Source organism: Arachis ipaensis, chromosome B3, assembly GCF_059453495.1.
Source record: "Arachis ipaensis isolate K30076 ecotype BB chromosome B3, ASM5945349v1, whole genome shotgun sequence".
NCBI lineage: Eukaryota > Viridiplantae > Streptophyta > Magnoliopsida > Fabales > Fabaceae > Arachis > Arachis ipaensis.
In genome coordinates this window covers 35,296,294-35,307,841 of record NC_142438.1, presented here as the reverse complement: position 1 = coordinate 35,307,841, position 11,548 = coordinate 35,296,294, and positions in this window count along the sequence as shown.

Below are 11,548 nucleotides of genomic sequence, written 5' to 3'. Positions count from 1 at the left end.
GCCCTTCATTGTTCATTTAAATAACATACCACCTCCAAGCCATGCATGTAACCGAATCCTTGCACCACAACCATTTAAACTCCATTCCCTTCATCATTTCTCATCATAATAAGCTCAGCCTCAAATTTCTTCTTGCTCCAAATATACATCAAAATATCCAATATTCTTCACACTCCCTTTAACCTCAAGAGTCTCAAATAACCAAGTGATCATGGCCTCTTCCTCAAGAACCAAACGAAGAAGAGGGAAAGATCCCATGGTGGAGGAGAGCACCCCTGAATATGACCGATGGAGATTCAAATCTCGGTACCATCAGATGCAAATTGAATGGATGAATGAGAAGAAGATATATCCAGAAATTCCACTCTTGCTGCCGGATGATGGATGCCAAGAAATGAAGGACAAAATTCGAAAGAGGAAGTGGGAGGAACTCATATCACCAATCACCCGAATCAATGCTAATATCATAAGAGAGTTCTATGCCAATGTCTCAAGGCTTGACATGAGTGAGGCCCCAACATACAAGAGCTATGTGCGGGGAGTGGAAGTAGACTTTAGCTCGGATGCAATCAAGAAAGTCTTGGGACTAAAATCAGTCCGCTTTAGTGAACCGGGATACCACCAAAGGGTAAATGGTGATCCGGATTATGATGGGATTGCTAGAGATATTTGTATGGAGAACTCAGAGTGGGAAGGAGATGACAAGAACAAATACAAGTATTTGAAGAGAGTTAACCTTACCCCGGAAGCAAAGGGATGGTATGAGTTGTTGAAAAGATCAATTCTGGGCACAGTAAACACCTCAGAAGTTAACAGGAATAGAGCTGTTATGTTGCATTGCATTATTGTGGGAGGAGAGGTAAAAGTTCATGAAATCCTGGCAAAAGACATTCAAAAGCTTGCTGAGAAGAACTCGGCCGGGTCTTGGTTATACTATCCAAGTACCATTTGGAGGTTGTGTGCAAAGGCTAAAGTGCCAATGGAAGAGGGGAATCCAATATGGTTAAGCCAAGGCATGCCTATAACCATTGAAAGAATGATGATGGCTCCTGAAGCATATCAAGGCCGAAGACTACATGGAAGAAGGCAAAGAGAAGAACCAATGGAGGGAGAAGAATTACAAGAGGAAGAAGAGCCACAAGAGGAGGAGGAACAGCAGCACATTCCCCTACATAACAATCTGGACATGACTCAAATGCAGGAAGCAATTGGAAGATTATCACAACAGTACATGGAATTCAAGAAAGGCAAGAGGAATACCATTCACTATACATGAAAAACCAACAAGAACAAGAAGAACGGGAGCTGAGAATGATGAACAAACAAAGTGAATTTGAGTCAAAATTCCTTGTGATGCAAGAAGAGCATGCTTTTCAATCTCATGAATCATTTGGAAAGTTGGAACAAATGCAAGCTGAAAATTTGAGGGCTCTCAAAGAGTTCACAACACTCCAAGATGCAAGATATGAAGTCCAAGCCGACTACAACATAAATAGTCAAATCAAGCTGAACTATATTGGAGAGCATCTGCACAACATAGATCCAGCTTTTCCAACTTTTGATGAATTCTTCAAAAGGAGAAGTGAGATAGAAGTAAGCAATGCAATGAAGCTTGAAGATAGAGTAGAGGAAGCGATGAATAGAGCCAATTTTTGGCGGGATCAACAGACAACAGACATGGACACAGGGAACACCAGCAACCAGGTGTATGAAAGAAGAAAGAAAAAGCATGACAAATGAAAGGTGGACTTGCTCCTTGTTCATCACTACAAAGAAAAAAAAAGCATGCATTGTGTCTGTTTTAAGTGGTCCTTGCATCTTTAAGTAGTTATTATAATTAATAGTCTTTGCATCATGTTTGTTTCTCTTAAAATAAGTAAGCTAGTCTATGTGTGTGCTTGTGTGTTTACTTTCACTGAACAAAAAGCATGCTTTGTCCCCTGCATTTTCAATTCAATAAAAGAAATGTTTGAATGTGAAGTGAGATAGTTCTCTGTTAGATAGGAGTACAATAAAAGTAAGTGGTGGTGTGTGTGTGTGATTGTATAATAGCTCACTTTAGTGAATAAAAGAACTAGGATGTCTCCTTCTAAGTATAAAGTGGCCTACTGTCTATGAATCTCAATCAAATAAAAATCCTTGGTTAGAAAGAAAAACAAAAAGAAAGAAAAAAAAAAGGAGAAAAAGAAATAGCCAAAGAGTGGCAGAACAAAAGAAAAATAAAAAGAAACAAAGCTGGACACCAATAGCTTGAACCTTAGAATATATGCCTGTGGTGTCTTTGTATTAGGATCTGCTTGGATTATTAAGCTCTTTGGAGTGCATCAACACTTGATGACTTGGGTTAACTAACCCGGGATCATCAGCTGAAAGTCCACTATCAAGAGCAACCTAACTACAAGGCATTTAGTAGCCCAAAGAGGTGCTGGGCATCAATGTTCTAAGAAGGAATGTGAGCCAAGTGTTTATAGTGAATAATGTGTCAAGTATAAAGAAAAGGAAATGAACTTGCTACACATGACACTCAAATAAAGCTTATGAACAAAATAATAGCCAAGGATAAAGAAATAATGAGAGGTCATAGCAGTATGTTACTTGAAGCTTGAAGGAGACTTTCTAGGCTTAAGAGTCAATAAGAGGTGAGTGTTTACATATCCACATAAAACCCCATGAACTACCAATAACACTCTACTAGCATGAACATCCTCTTCCATTTCATTCTTTCTTCTCAATAAATCATTTCTTGCTTGGGGACAAGCAAGCTTTAAGTTTGGTGTTGTGATGACAAGTCATCTTAGCCTAGTTTCACTAGCCTTTTTCTTATGTTTTCATTTGAATTATGCACTTTCTTGAGCCATAAGCAAGCCAATTGGGTAGATTTTCATGTTTCCTTTGATTTAATCAACCATGTATGAATTAATGCAATTTCATGAGGTTTTATGCTATAATTGTCACATATTATGAAAGAATGAATATCTCATGATTTTGAGCATAGCTTTGATGTGTTTGGTTGATTAATGATAGGTGAAGAAAGCTTGGAGAAAGGTTGAAGCAAGGAGGAATGGCTAGGAGGATGAGAGGACAAAAAGTTTGAGCAAAAGTTTGCCTCAAACTTTAGCTCAAACTTTTGGAATAAGTGAAAATGAACCAGGGAGCAAAAAGCTAGACCAAAAGTTTGCCTCAAACTTTTGTGCAAACTTTTGGGCAAAAAGCTGGAGCAAAAGTTTGCCTCAAACTTTTGTGCAAACTTTTGGACAAAAAGCTTGAGCAAAAGTTTGCCTCAAACTTTTTGGCAAACTTTTGGCATCACAAATCAACACCCTGGAGAGCAAAAGTTTGCGCCAACGTTTGCCTCTAACTTTTTGGCGAACATTGGCGCCATGAGTGTGCAAGGGGAGGCCAACGTTGGAGCAAAAGTTTGACCCCAAACTTTTGCCCAAACGTTGGTATCAGCAAAAGAGGGTGGCTGATGTGAAAAGTTTGAGTAAAAGTTTGCCTCAAACTTTTACTCAAACTTTTACTCAAGCTTTCATGATTCCAAACCCGGTTCAATTCGGTTCTTCTCCAAACTCCAAGAGCAATCAACCAAGGCCTCTATCAACCCAATTCCATCAAGAGCAAAGGCCCAATTGAAGGCTTGAAGACCATTTGAAGAAAGTGTATAAATAGCATAGGATTTAAGTTTTAAGAGAGCTTTCTTTTCGGTTTTAAGTAGTACACTTAGTAGAGAGCTCATTTTACATTTCTTGGCATTGTTGTTTTAATTCAAGAGAATTTGGGTGGAGAATTGATCTCTCTTCTTCCTTGTTCTTGCCCAGCACTCTTTACTTTCCTTGTCTTGGATCTTGGGTTGGAGAATTGAAGGAAATCTGTTTCAATCTCATCCTGGGATCTCTCTCTGTTTCATTTTACTCCATAATTGAATTTCCATTTTGGTTAATTGCTTCTGTCTTCTACTTTCTCTGCAATTTACAATTTACAATTCCTTTGCAATTGTTCTTTTTGGATCTAGGAAGGCATTGAGATCTAGACTTGGTTATCTAGTCTCTTGGGTCCTGAGATCTGAATTCCAATTTTACATCCTCTGTTTAATGTTTTTCAATCTCATTTACATTTCTGTTTATAGATCCGATTCAATCCAAGTGATCTTCTACTTCTCTGTTTGTTGCAATTTACTTTTCCTTGTTTAATTTCTGCAAATCCAATTCCCAATTCCCTTTACAATTCAAGCCCTTTACATTTCTTGCACTTTAAGATTTTGCAATTTACATTTCTTGCGTTCTAAGTTTCTGCCATTTAATTTCTTGTTCTTTAAGATTCAGCACTTTAAATTTCAGTTCTCTTTAATTTCATGCCAATTACCCATTCCCTTTACTTTCTATGCAATTTAAATTCTGCAAATCACAAATCTCTCAACCAAATCTTGATTCGCTTGACTAAATCAACCACTTAACTAAAATTGATCAATCCTTCAATCCCTGTGGGATTGACCTCACTCCCGTGAGTTTTATTACTTGATGCGACCCGGTGCACTTGCCGGTGAGTTTTGTGTCGGATCGTTTTCCGCTACATCAAGTTTTTGGCGCCGTTGCCGGGGATTGATTAGATTGACAATGATTAAGTGAGGTGGTGATCTAGATCAAGCACTTTCTCTTTATTTTTCTCTAATTTTGACTAACCCACTAACTGTTTGAATTTTTGCTTAAGCTAACTAAAACTTCATTCTAGCAATAGATTGAAGTGTCACTAGTTTGTGTGTTTCTTATGTTCTGCTTGTATGTCAGGTACAAGAAGAACCACACCCACCTTTCATGAACAAGACGAAAGAACTCTCCGGAGGTTAAGAAGAGATGAAAGAGGGAAAAATATTGTTGGAGAAGAGGAATCAGAAGAAGAATTCCAAGATATGGAGGAACATTCAACCAATCCACCTGGTGGAGCAGACAATAACAACAACAACCCACCCCAGAGGAGAGTTTTGGCCTCCTATACCTTTGCAAATGCTAGACATTGTGGAAGCAGCATTCTCACCCCTAATGTCAATGCAAATAACTTTGAATTGAAGCCACAACTCATTACATTGGTCCAAAACAACTGCTCGTTTGGGGGAGGACCATTGGAGGATCCAAATCAACATCTATCTACCTTCTTAAGGATTTGTGACACTGTCAAGTCCAATGGCGTGAATCCTGAGAGCTACAAGCTTCTGCTGTTCCCGTTCTCATTAAGGGACAAGGCCGCACAATGGCTTGAAACTTTTCCTCAAGGAAGCATCACTAGCTGGGATGATTTGGTGACTAAATTTCTAGCCAAATTCTATCCACCTCAAAGAGTCATCAGGCTGAAAACTGAGGTGCAAACATTCACACAATTGGATGCTGAAAATCTGTACGAAGCATGGGAGAGATACAAGGCTCTGCTGAGAAAATATCCACCAGAAATGTTCACTGAGTGGGACAAGCTACAGAACTTCTATGAAGGACTCACTCTAAAGGCTCAAGAATCACTTGACCACTCAGCTGGAGGATCATTGCAACTGATGAAAACAGCAGAAGAAGCTCAAAATCTTATTGACGTGGTGGCCAACAATCAATATGTCTTTGCTCACCAAAGAAATCGCCAACCATCACAAAGGAGAGGAGTAATGGAGCTAGAAGGAGTGGACTCAATCTTGGCTCAAAACAAGATGATGCAGCAGCAAATTCAACAACAATTTGAGCAAATGGCCAAGAGGATTGATAGCCTCCAAGTTGCAGCAGTTAACACAAGCCAACCATCACCCACATGGGGGCAAAATGAAGAAGCTCAAGAAGAACAACAACAAGAGCAAGTACAGTATATGCACAACCAAGGACCAAATGAAGTATATGGTGATACATACAATCCATCCTGGAAGAACCACCCAAACCTCAGATGGGGAGATAATCACACCCAAAACCAACAACCATGGCAGAGGAACTCAAACCAAAACAACCCAAGAAGCAACCAAAACCACAACCAGCAGCAAACTAACCAGAACCCCTACAGAAAACCTCAAAACAACTACCCCAACCCCAACCAGTACCAATCCAATAACCAACCCACCAACCAAAATGCCTACCATCCACCACCCACATCTCATAACCCACCGCAAGTATCACCTGAATCTCAAAGACTCACTAACTTGGAGACCTTGATGGATAAAATGTTGAAACACCAGGAAATGACAACCAAGAACCATGAAGCCTCTATAAAGAGCCTAGAGAGGCAGATGGGGCAAATCTCCAAGCAGATCTCTATTGAGAGACCTTCAAGCTCTCTGTCAAGTGACACAATCCCAAATCCTAAGGAAGAATGCAAGGCAATACAATTAAGGAGTGGGAGAACATTGATGAGCAATAATGACACTACAAAGAAGCAAGCAGAGAGCAGCAAAGGGCCAATAGAAGATGAGGAGCAAACAAAGGCAGATGAAACCAAGGATCAAGTTGTGATGCCAAACAAGAGCATTGAGAAACTCAAAGAGAAGGACAACCAACCACACGGTTCAAAAGAAGTAACTCAGGGACAGCAGCAAATAGGAAAGAGCATCACACCTCCACTGCCATATCCCCAGAGGTTCAACAAAGAAACTAAGGACCAACATTTTCATAAGTTCCTTGAGACTTTCAAAAAGCTGGAAATCAATATTCCCTTGGCTGAAGCACTTGAGCAAATGCCTTTGTATGCCAAGTTTTTGAAGGAGCTTATCAACAAGAAGAGAAGTTGGGATGAGAAAGAAACCATACTGCTTACTGAGGAATGCAGAGCCTTGATTCAAAAAGGGCTTCCTCCTAAGCTTGAGGACCCAGGGAGCTTTTTGCTACCTTGCACCATTGGGGAATTAACCATCACTAAAGCAATGTGCGATCTAGGAGCAAGTATCAACTTAATACCATCCTCCTTGGTAAAAAAGTTGCATATAGAGGAAGTTAAACCAGTACAGATTTCTCTAGAGCTAGTAGATAAGTCAACAGTATACCCCAGGGGTATGATTGAAAACCTTCTGGTCAAGGTGGACAATTTCATATACCCTACAGATTTTGTGGTTCTGGATTCAGATGGGGATGATGGTGATTCTATTATACTGGGAAGGCCATTCTTGGCCACTGCTAGAGCTATCATAGACATAGAGTAAGGAGAACAAACTCTCAGGATGCATGATAAGAGTGTCACTCTGAAAGTATTACCAGAAGCCCAGTATAGTAATAGAAGGAAGGACTCTATGGAAATTGATAAGGTGATTCACAACAATATCCCAAGGCAGAAGATTGTGCAGAAGGATGGAAAAGTCCAAGAGGATATTGGAGTATTAGCCACTGAAGAGAGAAATCCCCAAGGTAAGTCTACATCCATAAAAGAAAGATCAACAAAAAAAGGGATGAAACGCAGAAACAAAACAAAAAGGGGTTGGAAGAACAGGAAGATTCCAACAGAGGGGCTTTCCAAAGGTGACAAAGTGCAATTGATATATCAACAACTGGGAGCAAGCCAACAGACTGATGACTATTACACTGTCAGCAACATAATCTCGTTGGAACATGCCGAAATTGAACATCAGAGAACAAAGAGGAAGATCACAGTCAAGGGAGACAAGTTGAGGCACTACAATCCTCAACCACCATAAAAGAAAGCTCCAATGTCAAGCTAGTGACAATAAAAGAGCGCTCCATGGGAGGCAACCCATGATTTAAGATTATTGTCATTTTACATTCAATAAGCTATGATCAACTGAGCATGAATTTTTTTCTTTTCATGGACATACATAATGAATGCATGCAAAATTTTTTTTTCTTTACATATGTTAAGACTTCTAAAGTTTGGTGTGCCTTCAAGTACACCAAACCAGTGGTACAAACATTTTCATACTATATGCCTAGCATATGACCAAACACTAAGTTTGGTGTTTCTCTTCTCATGAAAATTTAAAAATCATGCATCAATGATCATACATTATCTCTTACTGAGACTTTTCAATTAAAAAGAAATCTTATTCTGTGATGAAGGCATCAATTGTGATTTACTACTAATATCTCACATTTACCCCTTAAGCAAGAGGCAAGTTTGGTGTTCATCAAACTTTGATGCACGGATTTGGGGACACAATTGATCCTTCATGGAAAAAAAAGAGAGAAAAAGGAAAGTTATGATGAAAACATTTCTTATAAACATTTGACCAAGAATGACATTGGGATTTCAATTTCACTAGTTGGAGGAAGAAACACAAATTTTCAACTATATGACCAAACATTAAGTTTGGTGTCCTCCAAGAAAAGTCACGGTTCAAATGGATATAAGGAATGGTGATTCATATAGTGTTAATGAAAAAAAAAGCACCATTACCACGGTTTGATAAAGCTAATGTGTGTTGTCTTGTTGTGATAACTAGGTGGTCAAAGAACACTTTATGAAAGAGACAAGACAAAGGAAAACATAGCATGAGGACAAAATCTCATCATATGCCTCAAAAAGAGAATCTGCCACTCCTTGAAATGATCACGGCAAAGACAATTGAAGAAGCAAGCTTTGTCTTCATTCATCCTTACATGCACACCTTTGATTCACATAGTATCTAATTGCATCCTAGCCCTTCATTGTTCATTTAAATAACATACCACCTCCAAGCCATGCATGTAACCGAATCCTTGCACCACAACCATTTAAACTCCATTCCCTTCATCATTTCTCATCATAATAAGCTCAGCCTCAAATTTCTTCTTGCTCCAAATATACATCAAAATATCTAATATTCTTCACACTCCCTTTAACCTCAAGAGTCTCAAATAACCAAGTGATCATGGCCTCTTCCTCAAGAACCAAACGAAGAAGAGGGAAAGATCCCATGGTGGAGGAGAGCACCCCTGAATATGACCGATGGAGATTCAAATCTCGGTACCATCAGATGCAAATTGAATGGATGAATGAGAAGAAGATATATCCAGAAATTCCACTCTTGCTGCCGGATGATGGATGCCAAGAAATGAAGGACAAAATTCGAAAGAGGAGGTGGGAGGAACTCATATCACCAATCACCCGAATCAATGCTAATATCATAAGAGAGTTCTATGCCAATGTCTCAAGGCTTGACATGAGTGAGGCCCCAACATACAAGAGCTATGTGCGGGGAGTGGAAGTAGACTTTAGCTCGGATGCAATCAAGAAAGTCTTGGGACTAAAATCAGTCCGCTTTAGTGAACCGGGATACCACCAAAGGGTAAATGGTGATCCGGATTATGATGGGATTGCTAGAGATATTTGTATGGAGAACTCAGAGTGGGAAGGAGATGACAAGAACAAATACAAGTATTTGAAGAGAGTTAACCTTACCCCGGAAGCAAAGGGATGGTATGAGTTGTTGAAAAGATCAATTCTGGGCACAGTAAACACCTCAGAAGTTAACAGGAATAGAGCTGTTTTGTTGCATTGCATTATTGTGGGAGGAGAGGTAAAAGTTCATGAAATCCTGGCAAAAGACATTCAAAAGCTTGCTGAGAAGAACTCGGCCGGGTCTTGGTTATACTATCCAAGTACCATTTGGAGGTTGTGTGCAAAGGCTAAAGTGCCAATGGAAGAGGAGAATCCAATATGGTTAAGCCAAGGCATGCCTATAACCATTGAAAGAATGATGATGGCTCCTGAAGCACATCAAGGCCGAAGACTACATGGAAGAAGGCAAAGAGAAGAACCAATGGAGGGAGAATAATTACAAGAGGAAGAAGAGCCACAAGAGGAGGAGGAACAGCAGCACATTCCCCTACATAACAATCTGGACATGACTCAAATGCAGGAAGCAATTGGAAGATTATCACAACAGTACATGAGAATTCAACAAAGGCAAGAGGAAAACCATTCACTATACATGAAAAACCAACAAGAACAAGAAGAACGGGAGCTGAGAATGATGAACAAACAAAGTGAATTTGAGTCAAAATTCCTTGTGATGCAAGAAGAGCATGCTTTTCAATCTCATGAATCATTTGGAAAGTTGGAACAAATGCAAGCTGAAAATTTGAGGGCTCTCAAAGAGTTCACAACACTCCAAGATGCAAGATATGAAGTCCAAGCCGACTACAACATAAATAGTCAAATCAAGCTGAACTATATTGGAGAGCATCTGCACAACATGGATCCAGCTTTTCCAACTTTGGATGAATTCTTCAAAAGGAGAAGTGAGATAGAAGTAAGCAATGCAATGAAGCTTGAAGATAGAGTAGAGGAAGCGATGAATAGAGCCGGTTTCTGGCGGGATCAACAGACAACAGACATGGACACAGGGAACACCAGCAACCAGGTGTATGAAAGAAGAAAGAAAAAGCATGACAAATGAAAGGTGGACTTGCTCCTTGTTCATCACTACAAAGAAAAAGTTTGATGAACAAGGAGCAAGTCCACCTTTCATTTGTCATGCTTTTTCTTTCTTCTTTCATACACCTGGTTGCTGGTGTTCCCTGTGTCCATGTCTGTTGTCTGTTGATCCTGCCAGAAACCGGCTCTATTCATCGCTTCCTCTACTCTATCTTCAAGCTTCATTGCATTGCTTACTTCTATCTCACTTCTCCTTTTGAAGAATTCATCAAAAGTTGGAAAAGCTGGATCTATGTTGTGCAGATGCTCTCCAATATAGTTCAGCTTGATTTGACTATTTATGTTGTAGTCGGCTTGGACTTCATATCTTGCATCTTGGAGTGTTGTGAACTCTTTGAGAGCCCTCAAATTTTCAGCTTGCATTTGTTCCAACTTTCCAAATGATTCATGAGATTGAAAAGCATGCTCTTCTTGCATCACAAGGAATTTTGACTCAAATTCACTTTGTTTGTTCATCATTCTCAGCTCCCGTTCTTCTTGTTCTTGTTGGTTTTTCATGTATAGTGAATGGTATTCCTCTTGCCTTTCTTGAATTCTCATGTACTGTTGTGATAATCTTCCAATTGCTTCCTGCATTTGAGTCATGTCCAGATTGTTATGTAGGGGAATGTGCTACTGTTCCTCCTCCTCTTGTGGCTCTTCTTCCTCTTGTAATTCTTCTCCCTCCATTGGTTCTTCTCTTTGCCTTCTTCCATGTAGTCTTCGGCCTTGATGTGCTTCAGGAGCCATCATCATTCTTTCAATGGTTATAGGCATGCCTTGGCTTAACCATATTGGATTCTCCTCTTCCATTGGCACTTTAGCCTTTGCACACAACCTCCAAATGGTACTTGGATAGTATAACCAAGACCCGGCCGAGTTCTTCTCAGCAAGATTTTGAATGTCTTTTGCCAGGATTTCATGAACTTTTACCTCTCCTCCCACAATAATGCAATGCAACAAAACAGCTCTATTCCTGTTAACTTCTGAGGTGTTTACTGTGCCCAGAATTGATCTTTTCAACAACTCATACCATCCCTTTGCTTCCGGGGTAAGGTTAACTCTCTTCAAATACTTGTATTTGTTCTTGTCATCTCCTTCCCACTCTGAGTTCTCCATACAAATATCTCTAGCAATCCCATCATAATCCGGATCACCATTTACCCTTTGGTGGTATCCCGATTCA